A 5,729-nucleotide genomic window follows, 5' to 3' on the forward strand; every position below is an offset into this window, starting at 1 on the left:
CTAAGGGAAAACTCATTTGTGACAGAAAGGTCTCTTTGTATAACCGAGTATGGGGCTATCAAACATTGTAATTAATCTTCCATAACAAGTGGAAAGTGAGGCATATTGCCTCGACTACGAACTGGGGCAGCTACACATTTTGCAGGAACAAGTAGAAAATAAACATAAAAATCATTGCTAAAATTATTAACAATTTCAAATGGTGCCCAGATATTAGTAAACAAAGCACAAGGCCACTGTGAGTTCAGAGTATTGTTAGTTTCGTAGGACATTCATCTCTGAAAAAGATCTGCTTAACAGTTAGCATAATTTATAACGGGCATATTTGTACTTCATATTTCTAAAATGGGACAAAAGGAACAAAAATTCTCAAGTGTGGATATTTTGTTTTGGTTGTAATAGGAACATTGATAGGTGTTGAAAACAACTTCCCTAACTGAGGTCTGCAGTATTGATTATGAAACAAAACAAAACAAAACAAAAAGAAAGGCATGGTTATTAAGATCAATGGAAAAGCTCTTGGTACATTTCCCAATGCTACAAAAACTAAAAATCCAAGCTCTCTTCAGTCAATATTTGCAATTATGTGCTTCTGTCTCTGACTTCTTTTGGCTTAAATAGGTTATTCCCCCATCATTAGTGCACAGCAGAATATTTCATTATAAAAAATAAAAAGTTTAGGTCGTTTAACGTTTCTAACATTTTTGTTCATTTGACAAACAATTATTCTTATGTTAATTTTGCAATGATTTTACTGTATTTACTGACTGAAATGATCCAATTTAGCTGATCATGGGTTCAATTTCATCTAAAACTGGTAGGAAAAAGTTTTGGAAGTTTTCATATTTTGCTATTAATAATGACTGTGGTCACTTTAGTAATCAAAATTTAAAAATGGTACAGAAAGCAAAGTTAAATTGGACTTTTGCTTGTCTAATTAATCAGTAATAGGAATAGTAAAGATAATAAGAGTAGTAAAGTCTCATTTTCAATTGTAGTACTTTATCTTTTTGAGGTTTGTTTAAGAGTTTAAGCAGCGTAGTCTGCATTGATTTGCCTCCCAGTTTCTGAAAAAATTAACATGAAAAGAAATAGTAAATAAATCAACATGTTACTTTCAGTGTCACGATGAATACAGTTAGCATCAATCTTTTGACTCGTCAATGTACTTAGCTAAAATTCTTAAAGATGCAAATAATCCTATTGATGGATTTTCATATGGTTTTCCATAACTTTGGCTTAGAGAAAGGAAAGTGCTTTCAGGTAAATGTCATCAAGTTTCTAGAACTGCTTTGGAAGAAATTCCCTGGAACCGGAGCTATGGAATCAAAACTTTTCTAAGTTCCACTCATTTATTCTCAATTAATTTTTATTAACAGCAATCTTATTGCTATTTCTACTCATAGTGAAGAACTATAACAAGATTAAATATTACATCAATATAATATTGTAATTTAATTTCCTAAATTCAAGATATGTCAACATCATAAATTAAGAAGAGATTTCTTCCTTTCAATAAATTACTGTTATTCTAATGAGTTTTTCCCAGTATATTTCTCCTAATCTAAAATTAGCCTCAATTCTATAAACCTTGTTAGGTATAATGGAGAATATTTTATTAAAATTATTAAAAATTATTTTTCCAACTTTAAAGTCCATAATAGTAAACAAATTTGATAGTTTATTAAAAATGTCAGGATTTTGGTACCAAATTACTTCAACTCTTGTCTACAGGGACATCACAATTTAGTAATACTTTCATAAGAACTTGAGTTGATTTTGCTAAAAATAAATATGAGTATAATATCCTAGTCTAAATTCTGAAATTGTCTTTCAGAACCCTTTTCTTTTGGAGTACATGCCTTGTATTATTCCCTTTCTCAAATATAAACAGAAGATATGATAGTATGTTGAAATTATGGATTGTTGATAGTATTATTTTACCAGGGAGATGGTGATGGACGATCACTGTCATAAGTATCTTATGCACTCTGAGTTGTGGAAGTCAGATTCTTCTAGGCTGGCCTCAAAATAGAACACTTCCATGCTTGGACTGCCTGTGGAGGACAAGAGGCAAGCAAGGACAAATCACTTCTATGGGTAGATGGGGGTTCTTGGCTCCCTTGAAATATGAAGAAAACTAGGACCACAATCTTACAGACATCATAGTAGCATCCTGTAATTGTGTCTCCTTGTGACCTTGGGAGAAGCCCTCAAAATTCAGACCTACCACAAAGCCAATAACTACTTGATAGCTTGTGGGTACTTCTTGACTGAATCTTATGAGCAAAACACTCTGCTTTGGCCAACTACAGAAACTTTGGAGATATAAGTTAATGTAATTCAAAGTCACTAAGTCCTTGAAAGTGTGTTATACAGCTATACAGGGTTATAAAAACACAGAAAATTCATGTTTACTTTCTACCATCATTGTACATAAAATGTGTTTCCTACAGAATTCATCATTAAGTTAAATTCATGTGTTCACACCCTTGTTTCTTTGCATGAAGAATTGTAATCATTTCCTTTTGTTTTCATCACATACTTCCAAATTTGAAGAAAATTTTAGTATAAATTCATTTAATTCCTATAGTCCAAGATTATTCTAAGGGTGATTTGGTACAAGAAGAACATAAGTAATTCCAAGAAGACAAGTTATTTTATGCCTCCATAAGTAGTTTAAATAAATACTAAAATCATTCATTAAATAAATGTAAAACAAAGCTTATCAGCATACATCAAAAATAAATAAAGTAAAATATTAGCTAAGAAATAAAATATGTATTTAACATTTCATTTAGAGAAAATTTAATGAGAATGAAAATATTAAAATATATAAGGAAACATCAATAGAAAACAGGATTAATTGTACTGAAAATCAAGTGTAAATGAGAGACTGATCAAAATGGCATTGAATTCTCAAAGGCCACTACAATTTTGTAGCCAAATGGAATGATGAGATATAAATTTGCAATTTGTAAGATGAAACCCTTCTCACTGATCTACTCAATTTTAATGTTAGAAAGAAATAGTTCAATGTTTCTTATATTTCTCTTTCTGAAATACTTATCCGTACCCTGTGATACATAGCTGATGTTGAAGAAAAGTCTGAAACACTGTTCTCTTGAAAGATATTGAAGCCGTGTTTTATTTGTTCCCTCCCCCCTCTTTATCTCCCATGCTTGTACTGTCTGGTTTGTCTTTCTCGCATTCTTCCTTCTGGATATTTGAAAAATTTCGGTCAGACTTTCTACTGATTCGATATTAAGAAATTCTATTTGTTGTCAGTTATATTACAACATTTAAATGGTGGCTACATGGTAGTGTAACCTTTCTATATTCCAAAATTTACAAGAAAATATACTTTGATCATATTCATGATCTTTCCCTTACAGATGATTTAACTTGAAAGTAGCTGCATCAATTATAATTGGAAAAAAATGTATGCTTGTATGCAAGCAATAAAACCATCCAAAAATAGGACTTTTGGCTGATTCTTCTGTAAAGATAGTAAGTGACTTGGACTTGTGAAAGTTTTCATTTTCTGTCTCTATATCCAAACACCTAAGGCCAATTGGACAATGATTTTATAAGATAGCTAACAATGTAAAGGAAGTTTGGGAAAATATTTGTCATTTTAAAACTTAGCTTTTGCAATCCAACCTGTGCATATATATAAATAATTGAATGATAGTCTATACATATTGGGATTAAAATAAAGCCACCATCACTAATTATAGAAGGTAAAGAAACTGTCTGCATTTATAATGTTTAAATCTGCATATTTTTCCTATTAAATAAAAAAGAAAAAGGTGAACATCTTTCATCAGTTTAGCCAAATGCTGAACACATTCAACTTGTATCTTATCCACTTAAGAAAGTTTGCCCAGTTTAGTAAATATTACCCTCATGTAACTGTAAAGTCAAATATCATTCTTTATGCTTTTCTTCTCTAACATCACACTCCCAATGTCTTTAGAATTTTCTCCAAGCCTGTCCAGACTCAGTCCAATTCCCTCAGCCTCAACAGTCTCCAGCATACTTGAAATCATCAGATTACTTTATTGGAAAATGTGAATTTCTGTTTGGTCATCATATTTCCATACTGATTGTATCCATTCCATTCCATAGATTTAGCATGTGTGAACTGTTAAAATTTATCACATATGCATGGTCTCTTTTTAATACATTTTGATCACAGAGTATGATCCAAGCCCTTAAAATGATTTAATGAACCTTATACAACTCTGCTTTGACTGATCTTTGCTGAATTTTCCTTTCTTCTTTGAACTATTTTAACACATTTGGTATAATGCTGCATGTACCTGAAGAAAATGAGAGACACAATCAGTGATGCAAATTTATGCTTTGGAGTTACGTTGGTACCGCCTTTGCACATCCTAATCAATTCACCAGCTCCTGAAATCTTGACTTTCCTTTCAGAAGAAAATAAATGCCTACTTATAATTCCTGGCAAATTAAATAGAGTAAAATAAAATGGAGGGCAATTTGTCAAAGAAGGTATACAAATAGTTAATAAATGAAATTGTTCTCAAACACCTTAAATATTAGAAATATTTATTAATACATGAAGAACACTTTGAATTGAAATATGGTAAAAACTCCAAAAATCAATTTGTTTGTTCTATTTGGAGGGTGTTGGGGACAGGATTAGATATCTCCTTCATTGCTATGGAGATGTTTTAAACACACACACAAATATAATCAGTGGAGCATTTTTAACAATAGTAAATCTATCCAAAAATTAGATGTTATTCAAAAGAGGAATAATCACACATATTATGCTATATTCACAAAGTTTCATTCTAGGTAGTTGCTGGATGCGGAAAAAAAAGTTGTTTTTCAACCTAAACAGTTCTAGAATAATTTTAGAAGAATAAGGCGAACAGCAAGCAATATACTGTAATATAATTAATTGTTCTTTAGTAATACACCATGTAAAACCTCTATGTGAAAACGGATTAATATTTTTCATAGAAGATATTCCTTTCAAAGGAAGGTATAACTACACAGATAAATAACATAGACCTGAGTCGGGAAGGTGTTAGTGACAGTGTATAGCAATTTACTTCGTAGAACGAAAATGCCATGGAAAGTTCACTGTACCTGTTCTTTCAGCATCTTTGGTCTATCTTTGTCTTAAAGGATAGCAAGAAGGTCACACATTTGGGTGATAGTGCCTTTTTAAATGCCTGTCTTTTTGTGAAGACCCATAGTGTAAACCTTGTTCAGAACAAAATGCTCATCCAGCCAACCCAATTCTGGAGGTGTATGTCATTTTTATTGCCTTCTTGTAACTCAGTGATCCATCCCCTTATGGTTGAGTTAGTATTGAGTTCCCAGTGTCCTTTTATTGCCTTCTTTGGCCCCCTGGTTAGAATGACAGAATGCAGAGTTTCACCCAGGTCTGTGGGCTAAAGTACTTACCTGTGGCAGCTACAGCACGATATTCTCAGGAAACTATGCTTCCCTCTTGTTTACAAAGAACAAATTTCCAGATCCCAAATGCATCCCTGAAAGCCTGAGTAGGACCAATCCTTTATATGCTGTGCTTTTCCTGTACATATAAAGAGATAAAAAAGTTTGACTTATAAATTAATCACAGAGGTCATAACAATAGCTAATTATGAAAGAAAAATTCTGATGATATATTGACACTTATGTTACATGAATAATCCCACTTTGTGTCTCTTTTTTATTTTAGAAAA

At 31.9% G+C, this 5,729-nt stretch overlaps 1 long non-coding RNA gene across 1 annotated transcript in view; it reads right to left on the reverse strand.

Annotated features, from left to right (window-relative positions):
* The window catches only part of LOC104852013, an 11,844-nt gene extending 6,326 nt beyond the window's left edge, over positions 1-5,518 (reverse strand). The window contains exons 1-2 of the long non-coding RNA XR_777369.1: positions 5,449-5,518; positions 1,945-2,057 (exon numbers count right to left, since the gene is read on the reverse strand). This is a non-coding gene — a long non-coding RNA (uncharacterized LOC104852013). The remainder of the gene's footprint in view (positions 1-1,944; positions 2,058-5,448) is intronic.
* Positions 5,519-5,729: the final 211 nt, after the last annotated feature.

Source organism: Fukomys damarensis, unplaced genomic scaffold, assembly GCF_012274545.1.
Source record: "Fukomys damarensis isolate Sample0158 unplaced genomic scaffold, DMR_v1.0_HiC HiC_scaffold_1, whole genome shotgun sequence".
In the NCBI taxonomy this organism is placed as follows: domain Eukaryota; kingdom Metazoa; phylum Chordata; class Mammalia; order Rodentia; family Bathyergidae; genus Fukomys; species Fukomys damarensis.